General features: G+C 40.3%; 1 non-coding gene across 1 annotated transcript; it reads right to left on the bottom strand.

Annotated features, from left to right (window-relative positions):
* Positions 1–13,801: 13,801 nt before the first annotated feature.
* On the bottom strand, positions 13,802–13,873 carry TRNAC-GCA (transfer RNA cysteine (anticodon GCA)). Its single transcript has one exon. It is a non-coding gene; the product is annotated as a tRNA-Cys (tRNA).
* Between the last annotated feature and the right edge of the window lie 2,984 nt (positions 13,874–16,857).

Here is a 16,857-nt window from a genome sequence, read left to right on the forward strand (position 1 = left end):
TTGCTGCCTGGCACACTGATACATGCCTGCTGCTACAACTCCATCTGAAGACTTGATTCCATATGTCACTGTGCCAGCTTCCAGCTCATGCTTCCTGGGGTGACCCTCCTTCATCTGAGACACTCAGGAGTTGCTCAAATGTCATGTTGTCAATCATCCTGTAGACACGCTTGGATCACGATGCTTAGTTTCATTGCTTCAGGACCTTGTCATTATCCATCTCCTGTTGCTGTGTGCTATTAAACTTTAGGCATAAGAGACCTGATAGAACTTCTTAAGAAACTGAAGGTCACATCCACACATATTCAAGTGTTGTAGTAAAAACAACAAAAAAATTTTGAAAGGAGTATTTGTCTTTAGAAACTGGAACTGGATAGTTCTTCTAAGCCTAGTTTCTCAAGAATGTTAAATATTGGAGTTTCCCTGATAAATGTCTTTCATTCCTTCGGTCGTTGGTTAAATGCCTGAAAGAAAAAATAAAAGCCGCTTTAAAACCATATTATCAAAATACTTTAGCGCTGAGAAAATTATGTCATTGACTCCAACCTCCCACTCACACAGAGAAAGAGAGAGACAGAGGGAGAGAGTGTAGTGTGGAAAATATGAAGCCAACAGTGTCAAGACTTTCTATGAGATAATTTGATTTCTGACATGCAATCTCAATGAAAAATTTCAAATTTGTACATTGTTCAAAAAATATAACTTTGATATGTTTCAAAATTTGCATAGCAAATTTCATGAGTCTTATGGGGATACTTACAGTGTTTATTTCCATAACACTTTTATATTTCCTCTTGGTTATCTGGACATATATTAAAATATTCTGAGTAATGTTCCCTTGTTTAATTTAGTCTGTACTGATGTGGGATTGTATGCATATATGATAAGCAGCTTAGTTGAAATCTGAAGTTTGAGTCTATTCTCTTCTATTTAACAAGTAATTCCTGGAGGAGGAAATGGCAACCCCCTCCATTATTCTTGCCTGGAGAATCCCATGGACAGAGGAGCCCGGCAGCTACAGTCCACGAGGTCACAAAGAGTCAGACACAACTGAAGCAACTTAGTACCCACACGACAAGCAGTTTATTGTTTAACCAGTTTCACTGTTTTCACATGTAAAGTTGAGATACAAGTAACATAACCCCTCTCTAATGAAACGTTGGCATTGCCGTTTAAAAAATATTAACCTATCAGAGACTCCTTGGTGGCCCAGTGATCAAGAATCCACCTTGCCATGCAGTGGATGTGGGTTCAGTCCCTGGTCAGGGAACTAGGGTCCACATGTTGAGGAGCAACCAAGTCCTTGCCACAACTGTTGAGCTCTCACCCCACAGCTAGAGACTCTGTGCTCTGCCATGGTGAAAGACCCCACGTGCTACAACTGAGACCCAACACAGACAAATAAATATTTAAAAAATTAAAATGTTAACCTATTAAAATATATACATTACTTTATATATTTCTATACAAGCATCCACAGTAATGGATATAAACAATTTGAGAAATCAGTACTGCCTCCAAATCTATGTCACAACACTAGCTACTTGGATCCAAAAGCACTTACACAGTATGGTATAAATATTGAGATTTTATGTCTTAATGTTGTTTCAGGGGCTTCCCACATGGCTAAGTGCTGAAGGATATGCCTGCCAATGCAGAAGATGTGAGTTCAATCCCTGGGTCGCAAAGATCCCCTGGAGAAGGAAATAGCAACCCACTCCAGTGTTCTTGCCTGAAGAATCCCATGGAGAGAGGAGTCTGATGGGCTACAGTCTACGGAGTCACAAACAGTCAGAGAGGACTAAGCAACTAAACAACAGACAGACAACAATGTTGGTTCTAGAAAATTATATTTAATTATCACAGAGAGATTCTGATGTAATCCCTGCTGCTGCTGCTGCTGCTGCTAAGTCGCTTTAGTCATGTCCGACTCTGTGCGACCCCAGAGACGGCAGCCCACCAGGCTCCCCCATCCCTGGGATTCTCCAGGCAAGAACACTGGAGTGGGTTGCCATTTCCTTCTCGAATGCATGAAAGTGAAAAGTGAAAGTGAAGTCTCTCAGTCGTGTCTGACCCTCAGCGACTCCATGGACTGCAGCCTTCCAGGCTCCTCCATCCATGGGATTTTCCAGGCAAGAGTACTGGAGTGGGGTGGCATTGCCTTCTCCGGATGTAATCCCTAAATGCACTCAAGTATTTATATGAAAATACCCAGATATAAAACTGTTCTTTTATAACTCTAGGACTGATGATCCTTCTAGTTTGTAAACCAGCGGCTAATATTATAAATAATAAAGTCCAAGAGGTAAGAGTAGCATTGTTTGGATATATGCAAATCCTACAAGTATCAGTTTCAAGTTCCTAATAAAATTCATAAGCTGTAGACATTTACTCTCTTCTCTAGTAAGATATAAGCGAAAATCACATTTTCAGAACCATATACAGATATATAAATGCTAGTTGTTAATTCAAATTTTTAAGTTAACTTTGTTAAACCATGTGAAATTAGCTATGATCATAAAAGCTCATTAGTGCCCCCAGTATGTTATGAGCAAAATGCAATTTAAACAACTTTGTTACTTGAATATTTAAACAAACATTTCTTCAATTTCCAGTTATTGATGGGATAACTGTTCACATGTTTGGTCATGACATTTTTCCACAGGACTCAACTGACTCCCAATTTTTTTTTTTTTTCCCTGATGAGACCTGGAGAATAAACACCCCCACCACTCTGCCCACCCAAACCTCTGATCCTCTTAACTTCTCTTGTGCCTGGGAAAGAGCAGAAAACAAACAAATGAACAAAAACAAACTGAACAAACATACGACACACTACAGACGTGATTTCTGGAAGAGATAAGAATGGTCTGCGATCAGTCTGGTTCTAACTGTTTTAGAGTCTCTTGGCTGTGTAGAAGCAGGCAAATACTTAAATATGGCTCTTTTGATTCTGGACCTTGGAGAGACTGTGGTCTTAGCCAGACCCAAGGGGAACAAAGCGGGCAATCCGGGAAGGTAGACTAAGGCGTGGGCAAAGGGAGACAGCAGGAGAGTGAAGCCAGCAGGGCTTTTCCAAGTCCGGGGACAAAGTAAGAGATCCTTTTCCGTACTCTGCTGCCTGAAGCCTTGATTTCAAAGCTCACTTTCTAAGTCATTTGAATGAGCCATTGCGCCGTCTATTGGGAGAAAGTGTTCACCTCCTTGAACTGCAGTGCTGATCTGTTACCTCCAGGTCTGAGAGCACCTAGATTTAGGTCCCATTTATGTGTAAGGACAGTGCATTGTTGAGGAATGTCTTTGGAATCTGGGTCCAAACAATTGAAAGCTGTTTGTTTTATTTAGGAGATACTTTGCCCTATCCCACCCATCACTCACGTGTAGCTCACGGCCCATCAGGACAAATGTCACCTGATTCAATCCTTCACGCCCTCATTCGTTCAGTCATTCATTCAGTCATCCAGCAAATGAGTGAGTTAATAGCATCATCGGAATGGCGATAGCCTGCAGGAGTTTCTCGGAATTCAAACATGAAAGAAAGGAAGCCCTTTTCCTCAAGGACTGGCAAATAACTGAAACAGTGTGATGTGACATTGGTTGCAAGAACCAGGTGTTCTTGGATACGATGAGGACACACAGGCGCGATGGTCATGTTGTGAAATGTTGTTGATTACCCTCTTCCAGTTACACTCCAACTCCAGCTCTGTGTTTCCCTGAATCCTACTTATGCCCAGGGAGGCAATTGACAGGCTGTGTTTTAATCATCCATAGGATTGCCTCCTTCATTGGACAATTAACTTTCAGAGAACACAAAGTAAGTTTGGTTTCTTTTTATCATCTCCACACTCAAAATAGCTCCTAAAGTGTCTAGTAAAAGTATGAATAAAGCAAAGTTCATTAACCGGCCTCAGCTGTCTTCAGTTAACCTTATGTGCCTCTTTAAAGCATTATTCTTCCAATCCCCTCTTCTCAAAATAACTATTCCTTTGACAAATGCGTAGCATGATGTGTGATGCAAAATCGTTCTTCCTGTAGCCAAAATTAATTTGCCCGGACATTGTTTGTGATTTTCCTCTTACCAGAGCTCTGGAATTATTCCAAAAGAAGAACTTGTTTGCTTATAGTCTCTATTGCCCCTAAAAGGGGAAAGCTCAAATTATGGTAGAATTCAACATATGATGCGACACACATGCAGCCATGAAATATTTTTCTCCCTCACCACAAAGTCACTGCTGCTAAATTTATCAGCCTGCCGCTCTCAGTCTGCCATCATGCAGAAAAATAAATAAATAAAAGGCATCAGCAGCTATATCATCCTGTATGAGCTTCCTATTGCTGCTGTAAAAAAATTATTCCTAGAGACTGGTAAAAACTCAGTGTTATTATCATACAATTCTGGAGGTCAGAAGTCTGAAATGGCTCTCCCTGGGCAAAAGCCAAGGTCTCAGTAGGACACCATGCCTTTCTGGATGTGCTAGGAGGGAATCCACTGTCCAGCCTGTTCCAGCTTCCAGAGGCTCTCAGCATCCCATGGCTGGTGGTCCCCTTCCACCTTCAAAGCCTCCAGCAGTTGGTTGATTCTCCTATTTGCATCATCCTGACACAATTCTGCCTCCCTCCTTCACTTACAAGGATCTATGAGATTACAACATTGTATCTAGCAGGATAATACAGGGTCGTCTCGCCATTTCACAGTTAACTTACTAGCAAATTAAATTTCATCTGCCGTCCAAACTCACTTTAGCATAGAACACGGCTGAGTTCCCAGGTTCCAGGGACTCAGATGTGAACATTTTTGAGGGGTCATTATTTTGCTGACCACACCCCCTTATGTGCCTGCTTTAGTGTTCTCTCCTATGAAAGCCTGTCCAGGGAATCCCTAACAGATAAATTTTCACCTGCTGCACCATCATGTTGTCAAGAAGTAGAGAATAAGTTGGTTCTTATCTTATGCCTTAAAGAAGGTGGATCTCTAATGACAGAATTGGATATATACACAGTCTTTTTAGATCAGGGCTGTTTATTCCAACAGGGACGGATGAGTTTGCAAATGCTGGCGTGCATTTCCCCAGGATGACCTTGCATTCCTATGCACTGCTTGGGAAAGAGATGGAGAAATTTGTTTATACTGTGTTCTTTGGCTGATAGTTCACGTGTCACAACTGGATGGCTTGCGTGAGAGTTTTCTTGGTGGTTCTCAGTTCCCATGGAGACACCCATCCCGTCCTTCTGGGACTCGGGACGTCAGCTGCCTTCTGTCCTCACCACCCCACTGCAGCTCTGCCAGATTTCTCCCCAGTGCTGCTATCGGTACAAACGTGTCAGCACTTTGTAACAGATGGTTGCCTTCAACAGTGAACAGTCTCTTAATATATCACGTGGGCTCCAAGAAATGCTGGGTGCACATCTCCGAGACAGGCTGGCTGCACTGTGAAGCACAGGCTAGGGAAAACAGTAGCTGCCCTGGGAAGCCTGGGGCAGAAGCCATGGAAGGTGGCGGCGAACACCCAGAGCAAACTGCTAACCTTTCCTTCACTGAAGTCAGCCAAGGAAATGGCACGTGTCCCAATGTGGCAAAGATCTACTCCATATCAAGGGCTTAGAGGGCTGAACTTACACAGCCAAATAGAGACCCACACTTTTACCTGCTGGCTGCTTGACTTGGAACAAATCACTAAAATCTTTTAAGTTAAATGTGTCTGAAAAGGAGAAGTGACAACTTTTGCAGTTTTTGAGAAGAGTTAGGTAGAAAGTACTTTGAAATTGAAAGAGCAAATTAATGCAAGGAACTATTATTCTATTGTTTCTGTTGAACATAAGGTCGCCAGGCTAAATTCAGAGAAGGCAATGACACCCCACTCCAGTACTCTTGCCTGGAAAATCCCATGGATGGAGGAGCCTAATAGGTTGCAGACCATGGGGTCGTGAAGAGTCAGAAACGACTGAGCGACTTCACTTTCGCTTTTCACTTTCATGCATTGGAGAAGGAAATGGGAACCCACTCCAGTGTTCTTTCCTGGAGAATCCCAGGGACGGGGAGCCTGGTGGGCTCCTGTCCATGGGGTCACACAGAGTCGGACACGACTGAAGAGACTTAGCGGCAGCAGCAGCAGCAGCAGGCTAAATTAAAATAATCTGAAGTGGGTGTAAGTTAGACATTGGTTCTCAACAGTATCCTCAGAAGTTATTTGGAAATATGGGAGTTGCTTTGTGTTTCACAAAGAGTGGCAACGCACTGAGTTTCCATGGGTTGGATGCATGTGACGTAGATACGCTGAGGTTCATAGGACAGCCCTGCACACTGAGGAGCTGTTCAGTATCCTACCTACTTGACAAGTATCTCACTAAGACCCCTGCAGGAGGACGACTATCTGAGCCTAAATCTAATGCTCTTTTGAGACATAAAACATTTTCTGTTGGTCTTTAATATCCGTGAATTTATCCAGAAACAATTTCCACATACATTAAGGAAGAATGTACTTTACTGTGTTCAGACATTAACCATACATGGTTTCAGAGGCTTTGCGACCCCATGGACTGCAGCACACCAGGCAACCCTGTCCATCACCGACTCCCGGAGCTTACTCAAACTCATGTCCATTCAGTCAGTGATGCCATCCAGCCATCTCATCCTCTGTCGTCCCCTTCTCCTCCTGCCTTTGATCGTTCCCAGCATCAGGGTCTTTTCAAATGAGTCAGTTCTTTACATCAGGTGGTGAAAGGATTGGAGTTTCAGCTTCAGCATCAGTCCTTCCAATGAATATTCAGGACTGATTTCCTTTAAGATGGACTGGTTAGATTTCCTTGTAGCCCAAAGGACTCTCAAGAGTCTTCTTCAACATCACAGTTCAAAAGCATCAATTCTTTAGTGCTCAGTTTTCTTTACAGTCCAACTCTCACATCCATACATGACTACTGGAAAAACCATAACTTTGACTAGACAGATCTTTGTTGGCAAAGTAATGTCTCTGCTTTGTAATATGCTGTCTTGTTGTTGCTGAGTCACTTCAGTCGTGTCCGACTCTGTGTGACCCCATAAATGGCAGCCCACCAGCCTCCCCTGCCCCTGGGATTCTCCAGGCAAGAACACTGGAGTGGGTTGCCATTTCCTTCTCCAATGCATGAAAGTGAAAAGTGAAAGTGAAGTTGCTCAGTCGTGCCCGACTCTTCACGACCCCATGGACTGCAGCCCACCAGCCTCCTCCATCCATGGGATTTTCCAGGCAAGAGTACTGGAGTGGGGTGCCATCGCCTTCTCCGAATATGCTGTCTAGGTTTACATGTAAACATTGTTTACAACCTTAGAAAATCAGCCTATTAACAGCCACACCTCTTGTGGTATATGTCACCCATCCAACACATGTATCCATCTGTATTTGTAACTATGATATGCACAATAACTTTATTATATGAGTATCCTTATTGATGATTTACTACAAAATGCCAATAATACAGAAAAAGGCTTAGAACTTAACTGTTTTCCTCTCTGGAATATAAATTTGAGTGGATACAAGGTTCCAACTATGTATGATCTATTGCATATGCCTTCTATTTACATAATAAAATACATATAATTTTATTATTAACTGCATTATTTTCATTTTTTCACACTTTAAAGATAGAATATGTGTACATTGTGGATGTACATAATGTTATCCATGTATGTTTTCCAAGTTTGCAGACTGCTTACATTGTTAAGCATAATCATTATAGGGAAGGAAAGGAACAGATTATGACACTGAAAGCAAGGAAATTGGAATTAAGCAAACAAGATTAAATCTGATTTCCAAATCTTAGTAACTATCTGATAATCAGCTAGTATTGACCTGTTGATTTTGTTTTCCTTAAATTTGTTGTGGCAACTGTGGCAATAAGGTAAAAATTGTAATGTGCATAAATTACTATTTTAATATAGTGGTAGTTATTGATATATGTATTTATGGTTTGCATTTAGTAAGTCTTATTTTAAGAAAGTCCATCCCACTGTAAGGGTATTCTCCTATGTTGTTTTCAAAAAAAAATTACGTTTTGCTCTTCACATTTAAATTCAGGACTCATGTAATCCAATTGTCTATTGACCATATATTATGTGTGCTATTTTTAAAAAAAACTTTTATTTTGAAAGAATTGTAGGTTTATAAAGCAGTTACAAAAATGCAGAAAATTCACTTACTATCTTTTCCCAGCTTCTTCCAATGTTAATATCTTCATATATCCATAGTGTAAATTGAAAAAGCAGGATGTTGATGTCAATGGAACCCTAGTAACTAAAGCAAGCTTTGCATCTGAAGCTCCCTATTCATATGGAGCAATTGCTGTTTATCATCAATTGAGATAGAGATCTCTTTCCTGTTTTTCACATGGATAGATATCCGTTTCCTGTTTCTCACGTGGATACACTGCCTTCCCTAAACTATGCACTGATGATTTCCCCCCCGGAGGGGACATGACAGTTCTAACCTATTTCTGGTTTTCACGTAAGCATGGATCTGTTTCTGGACTTCTTTACTATTTTCTACTATTCTATTTATCAGTCCCTAAATCTATACCACTCAAAAAGCATAACATAGCTTGACAATCACTGCATAGATATACTTAATATATATAATATACCCAACATATAAGATAAATCCTGCCGGGAGCCAGCATGGGAGTCCCCACCCATGACAAGGTCATGCGGAAGCGCTCTGATGGGCAAGGCGAGTCAGAGCTCGAGGGCCGCCCGCCCCCCACCCCCGCCCCCTGGGACCTGCTTAAGCGTCTACCCCAAAACCAGAATCTGTCTGTTTTACTATTTCATGACCTTCACCAACTCCTCTGACATTAATGGGGGGCAATCCCCGACTACCTTTCTCTGAAGAAAATCAATTTAGAGCTCTAGTTAATAATTCTCCTGGGCATAATAGGAGAGTTTCGATTAAAAGCCCTCTGATGACTTTCTAGCTTGCCTGACAGGTTTGTTCAGATTCACAGCCTCCCAACCACGAGAGGCACAGGAAGCTTAAGACATTCTAACAATGCAGAGCTTCTCAGAGAGTTAAAATTGTTAGAATAGAACTAGTAGAGGATTTCTTTGTTGAGCTAATGCTTGCTGCCAAGTTTCCATATCCCTTACCTACTGTGTCCCTGGGAGTGTATTGATTAATATATTTGGTGTATAGAAATGTAAGTAGTAGCTTTAATGTTTGTAACCTTGGACCCTTGAGTTAATTCTTTTCTTGTTATAGCCCACCACACTTTCACCCTGTAGGAATGCAACTTTAATGCTTTCAGAGGGTGGCACCTGACTTTAGAATAATCACCTTTAGAGAAAAATAAGTTTTCTGAAGACAGGGTCATAAAATGTTAACAAGCCTCCTGGCCAGAAGATGATGTAAATCACCTAAAACTTTTGCATATGATAAGTTTGCAGAAAGAAAGCCTGGCTTCGATAAGGATCAAGGACTGCTGACCTTGCATGACTCTACCCTTCCCGCCTTATCCTCTATGCACAACTTAAGGTATAAAAACTACTTTGGAAAATAAAGTGCGGGCCTTGCTCATCAGGCTTGGTCTCCCCATGTCGTTCTTTCTCTTTCCTTTTCCTTTTCAGGCTGATTCCCTGGAGCGCAGGGGCCCTCTGTGTTCACTTTCCTGCCTGGGCTTCTAAGACCCACTTGAGAAGGTGCCTAAGGTGGGGCACCTTCCGCGATTCGAGAGGGCACCTGCGGCCTACGTGAACAGAGCAAGTCCCATGCTGGGGCTTTATTGGCTTTCTGCGTAAACCAAGGAATATCAGCCTCTTTTCTCTCCTCTGTTTTCTCAACTGCAAAATTCTTTCCTTATCTCTTTCTCCTTTTATCTATCCTTTCACCAACGCCATCCTCCCAAGGGAATCCCTGGATCCAACCAGGGCTGGTCCCCGGCAAAATCCTATCTCATTCTTCTTCGGGAATGTCTTGGTTATTATTGCCCTTCACTCTTCGATATAGTTTTAGAGTCTTAGATGATGTATGTATAGAATATAAAGAACTATGTAAATACTCAATTATTTTCTAAATGAGATGTTGTAAATGAAAAAAGTACAAGGATATCTCTGATATGTATTTTCCCGGTGACTACAATCATCACAAAACAGATAGTGGATTTATATTGAAACAGATCTTGAAATATATTCTATCCTCTGGTGTATATATTAAACTTATTTTGCCACCAAGCTGTCCAGTTGCCTAGTTTTATTATATCTCTCTGAAGTTTCTCAGCTTGTCTTAAATTCTTCACTAACCAAATATTATGTAACCGTTTAACACAGTATTTGTTTGACTATTTCACAGGAGCCCATTGTATCTTTTTGACACAAGACCTTTGTTTCAAGAGTATGTATTCAGATTTTTTCTATATGTCACCACTTTCAGAGCCACCACCTTGTTCTGAAACATCATCATTGCCATCCTGGACTAATAAAATAATATCTTAGCTTGTCTTACTTCTAGTCCAGTCATGGTTGCTTTTTGTGAGTCTATTGATTAAAGTGTAGTGCATGCATGCAAAGTCCTTTAGTCTTGTCTGACTCTGTAAGACCCTATCAACTGTATCTTACCAGGCTCCTCTGTCCATGGGATTCTCCAGGCAAGAATACTGGAGTGGGTTGCCATGCCCTCTTCTAGGGGATCTTCCTGACCCAGGGATTGAAATTGAATCTTCTGCATCTCCTGCATTGCAGGTGGATTCTTTACCATTGAGCCACCGAGGAAGCCCCAAAATGTAGTATATACACAGAGAAATTTTTACAAAGTATAGATTTGCAGCTGGATGTGTATATGTTATATTTAAATATGTCATATTTAATTATCTTACAGCTCAGAATATTTTCTCATTTCCTTTGTCACTTTTTTTTTTTTTTAACTCATGAGTTGTTGGAGAAGGAAATGGCAACCCACTCCAGTATTTTTGCCTAGAGAATCCTGTGGACAGAGGAGCCTGGTGGGCTCCTGTCCATAGGGTTGCACAGAGTCGGACAAGACAGAAGCGACTTAGCATGCGTACATGCATGGGAGAAGGAAATGGCAACCCACTCCAGTGTTCTTGCCTGGAGAATCCCAGGGATGGAGGAGCCTGGTGGGCTGCTGTCTATGGGGTCACACAGAGTCGGACATGACTGAAGTGACTTAGCAGCAGCAGCAGCATGAGTTGTTTAAAAATAATTAGTTCTCTACCATTGGGAGACTTTCCGCTTACCTACCCTTTACTGATTTCTAGATTAACTTCATTGTGTTCACACAGCATACTCTGAATAATTTCCACTCTTAGTATGAAAGACAGGTTATATAGTCCAGCATGTAATCAGTTCTATGCCCATGTTATCTATATGCAAATTGGGTCACAGGTATTGATCTTGTTTGGGTCTTTCACATGTTTCCTGATTTTGCTTAAACTCTTAGTTCTGTTGGATACTAAGAAGGGTGCATTAGAGGATTCTCAGTTTGGCTTGCAGATGGCTGCCTTCTCAATATCTGCTCATATGGTCTTTTCCTGGTGTGTGTGCCTAAAGAGAGAAACAGATCTCTTTTTCTCCTTCTTCTTAAAAGGTCAGCAATCTTATAAGTTTAAGACCTTTCTCTTATGACCCCATTTAACCTTAATTATACCCTAAAAGACCATCTCTAAACATTCATATTGGGACTTAAGGCTTTAGCATATAAATTTGAACGGGAAACAATTCAGTCCATAACAGACCTTCAATCTCTTGCCATGCTAAGCCCAATATCATGATTACCAGAAACTTGGAAAATGGAATTCACATGCCATTATCTTTGAGCAATTGTTTTTGCTAAATAACACTGAAGAATGACACTGAACTCCAACTCAAATTCTTCCTGAAAAACTAATATGATGTTGAAAATATATTTTTTAAAAATGCCGTAACAAGATCCCACTTATAGCCCTTATCTGGATCAGCCAGGGTTGAAGGGTAGCCAGGGCTATGAGGATAGCCATATAAAAAGACTCTGTCAGATAAACAGCATTCATAATCAGATATATTTAGGTGGTCTTCGAGCACCAGGTTGGAGAAGACAATGGCACCCCACTCCAGTACTCTTGCCTGGCAAATCCCATCGATGGAGGAGCCTGGTAGGCTGCAGTCCATGGGGTCGCTAGGAGTCAGACATGACTGAGTGACTTCACTTTCACTTTTCAATTTCATACATTGGAGAAGGAAATGGCAACCCACTCCAGTGTTCTTGCCTGGAGAATCCCAGGGACGGGGGAGCCTGGTGAGCTGCCGTCTATGGGGTCGCACAGAGTCAGACACGACTGAAGCGACTTAGCAGCAGCAGAGCACCAGGTGGCTCAGTGGGTAATGAATCCACCTGTGATGCAGGAGACATAAGAGACGTGGATTCAATCCCTGGGTCGGGAAGATCCCCTGGAGGAGGGCATGGCAACCCATTCCAGTATTCTTGCCTGGAGAATCCCTTGGAGAGAGGAGCCTGACAGGCTATGGTCCATGAGGTTGCAGAGTTGGATACGACTGAAGTGACTGAGCAGACAGGCACATAGCACCATACAGATCATCTGGCCATACTACGGACTTTGTATTTTAAAGAAGGTACCAGATGCAGACCTGGGAATATTTCCAAGAAAGGACTGCCATCAATCAATAGGGATGCTTAAAAATGACCTGAGTTCTTTATAAATAAGAAAGTGGAGGGGACCAGAGTTAAAGTCGAAGCATCAGTTGGAGTGACTCCACACTCTGTGAAGAGTTTAACTGGGGTTTTTGCACTGACTGAATAAGAAGTGAAATGGGTATTTTTTGTGTGTGGAGGTGGGGGTGGTGGGATATCCTTGAAGTTGCATCAACAGGATTTTTAGTATCGAAGAAAAGGTAAATCTCAGAAGTAATTCTCGGGTTTGGTTTGGGCAACTGGTTTAATACAGGTGCTATTTTTGTGAGGTAAGACTAGGAAATAAATAACAAGGCAAAGTCAAAGTATGTAAGGAAGCTGGACCTTGGCGTAACGGTCTACCCAAATGGAGAGAAGGTGCTTTCCACAGGTATCCCACCAAAATCCAGCTTCCTTGCTCATCACTTAACTCATTCCCCCACATAAGATCCAGAGAAGAAAATCTAACAGCAGCAAGTACACTGTAAGGTGAGATCCCCAACACACAATCTGCAGAAGGGATGATGCAGAAGCATCATCTCAGTGATGCCCCCTGCTCAAGGATTAGCCAGCATGAGAACCAGGAGAAGTCCCATGAGACTACTTAGCAACATAAGAAGACTCAGACTATCAGTAGATTTAAAAAGAAAAAAAAAGGTTTTAAAAAGTCTTAATTGAGAGAAAATCCATTTTGACAAAATCTGTTTTGAATTCTCTCAAAAAGTAAATGAAAGAAGGGAGGCAGTTTCAGGACGGAAGGGGCAGACGTGCACCTGCGGTTGATTTTGCTGATTTACAGCAGAACCAGCCCAGGACTGTAAAGCGGTCATCCTCCAATTAATTAATAAATAAAACATAAAAATGCCCGAGACTGCAGCACTGGGAAGTCAATGCTCACTGTCACTAAAAATAGTAAATAAAATAAGATATACATTAGAAAAATGTTAATGCCACATTTGAAAACGTAAGTGAGATAGCAAATCAGGCCACAGCAATTTGCAGTGGCACTTAGAATAAATGAAATGAAGTGAAGTCGCTCAGTCGTGTCTGACTCTTTGCGACGCCATGGACTGTAGCCCACCAGGCTCCTCCGTCCCTGGGATTCTCCAGGTAAGAATCCTGGAGTGGGTTGCCATTTCCTTCTCCAGGAGATCTTCCCAACCCGGGAATCGAACCCGGGTCTCCCGCATTGCAGGCAGACGCTTTACCATCTAAGCCACCAGGGAAGCTCATCTAGAATAAGTAATAAGGCATGATAACTTCACTTGTAATTTTTTTCTGCATTAATAAATTGCCTCATTGCCTAGAATAATTAATGAGGCAATTTATTAATGCAAAAAAAAATCACAGTGAAGTTATCATGTATACCTTTAAAAGAAAGAGAAAGAACATGCAAACAAAGATGATAGGCATAAAGGACAAATAATAGGGAGAAAATAACTATAAAGACTACAATAAGAAGGAAAAACTGGTAAGAATTTCCGGACAATGATAATCTACCTACAATATTCAGAAGAATCAACTGAAAAGCTACAGTTAAAAAATGGCTTGTGTAAGATCAATATATAAATATTTTATAATCAATGAGCACTAATTACAAAATATGAGTGAGTATGTAAAAAAAATACATAAAGTACTTAGGAAATAATGTTACAAATCAGAAGACATTTATAAAGATGTAACTGATGTCTGAATTACTAGAGGGATTGTGTCCCTGGTATAGAATCAATATGGCAAAGACATTAATTCTTCAAAGGAAAGGAAAGGAAAAGTGAAGTCACAACACTCAGTTGTGTCCGACTGTTAGCGACCCCATGGACTGTAGCCTACCAGGCTCCTCCATCCATGGGACTTTCCAGGCAATAGTACTGGAGTGGGATTGCCATTTCCTTCTCCAGTGGATCTTCCCGACCCAGGGATGGAACCCAGTTCTCCCACATTGTAGACAGACGCTTTACCATCTGAGCCACCAGAGAAGTCCAAATTCTTCAAAACTAATCTACAAATATAGTATGGTTTACAGATAAAAATTTCACAAGATTTTTCATAGAGCCTAACATTAATGGTAATATTTATTTATATATATATATAATGTAACACATGCACTAGAAGAGCAGAGTTTATTGTGAAAAATAATGAATGTAGAGTTTTTTCTTCAAGATATCAAAAGAGAGTTTATATTTCGTGTCGCTAAAAGTGTAGGATTTCTATTAAGTAAAGAGAGCAAGAGAACTGAAAGTATAAAAATGAAGATATATATTCATTCATGAAGTTCAAAGTGTCCTTGTAATGAGATCAGTGCCTTTATAAAAGACCCCAGGAAGCTCCTTTCCCTTCTAACATGTGACACTGAGAAGTCTGAAACCCAGAAGAGGGTCTTCATCAGAACCCCAGCATGCTGGTCCTGTAATCTGGGACATCTATCCTCCAAGACTGTGAGAAATTCTGTTGTTTTTAAGCCATCGAGTCTTGGTATTCTGTTAGAGCAAACTGAACCAAGACAGGAAAGAAAGAAGTCATCCAAAAGACCCAAAGCCTTGCAAACATAGATGCTCTCATTAAAAAGACGCAATCCTATATTATTTAAGAGAAAAGTTGAAGGAGAAAGACCTGCAGAAAAATATTTTCTGGGTATATAACAAAGGAAGAATATGGTAAAAAAAATTTTTTTAATTAATTAAGAATTAACATATACATACTGCTATATATAAAATAATCAGCAAGGACTTACTGTATAGCACAGGGAACTTTACTCAATATTCTGTCATAACCTCTATGAGAAAAGAATCTGAAAATGAGTGGATGCCTGTATATACATGTGTATACATATATTCTGCCATACACTTGACACTAACAGAGCATTGTAAATTGACTACGCTCAAATATAAGCTAAAAATTTTTTAAAGACATATTTTAAGCTTTTCCTTTAAAAAATGGAATATAACAATAATGAAATAAAATATCAGTACTTGATAATGTAGGCAAACCTCATTTTACTGTGATTTACTTTTTTGCACTTCAGAGATAGTGTGCTTTTTACAAATTAAAATTTTGTGCAAACTTGTGCTATCAGATGATGATTAACATTTTTATAAATAAAGTATTATTTTTAAGACACAATGTTATTGGACATTTCACAGGGAGTAGCATAGTGTAAAACGTAACTTTTATATGCATTGGGAAACAAACAAAAAAAGTGACTCCTTTTGTTGCAATATTCAGTTTATTATTTGGAATCAAACCTACAATATCTCCTAGGTGTGCTATAATAAAGAAAAGTTCTTGAACTTCTCTAGTATTGAAGAATATGTAAACTAAGCCAGAGTTAATATTTCCCCTGCTGAAATTGGTAAAACATATAGTTTTATACCATTATTGCCGGGTATAAGAAAATGTATATCCCTGTGCACGCTTGGTTGACTGTCACTTCATATAGTCCTTGAAAGGGGAAAAAAAAAATTAGAACGTCAATCTAGAATTCCACACTATGAACCTTCGTTAACTCAGACAGGCATACTTAGATGTGTTACAAAAAAAAAAAAAAAAAAACAAAGAAAGATAAGAAGGGACTAATAGTAGAGTGTTAGCACAGATTATATTTGTTGAAATTTATTTGGATTATCTAAATACAAGTTGAAGCTATTCAGTTCAAGTTAAAGTCAATTCTTTTTGGTCTTAAATGTGACGTGGTTGCCATAGAAACTGTTTTTTCCCCCCCAAGAAATTCTTTAAAAGAACACCTGTGTCAATAAGCATACATCTGAAATATATAAGCTCTTACAACTCCATGTGCTTTAATTTCTATGTTCCCTTAAGGAATAAAGATTAATAATGAGTCTCCTAACTGTATCACTGTAGGTCAAAATGTCTCTGTTTATGCACAATTACATTTTTCATGATTTCCTGGGAAAGCAAAATACAAATTCAGTATGAATACTTTTGAAATGATAGCTTTTTTCAGTCTGCATAGCAGGGAAGGAAGAGAAAAATAATGGTGGATTTTGAGGAAAGAGGGATTCTGGAATGCACCCTCGATTAGTGGAAGTATTTTAAAGAAATTTAAAATCCACCTGGCACTCAGATATAAAAAGCCATGAAGACTGAGCTGCAGTGCCGGCATTTCTTTCTGGATGCCGAGGACTGTAATGACTCATGCTTCATTGCTATGCCAGCCTGTCTTCCAGCGCAAGCTTCATTAAGGCTAAAACAA

This window comes from Bos javanicus, chromosome 9 (genome assembly GCF_032452875.1).
Source record: "Bos javanicus breed banteng chromosome 9, ARS-OSU_banteng_1.0, whole genome shotgun sequence".
Lineage (NCBI taxonomy): Eukaryota > Metazoa > Chordata > Mammalia > Artiodactyla > Bovidae > Bos > Bos javanicus.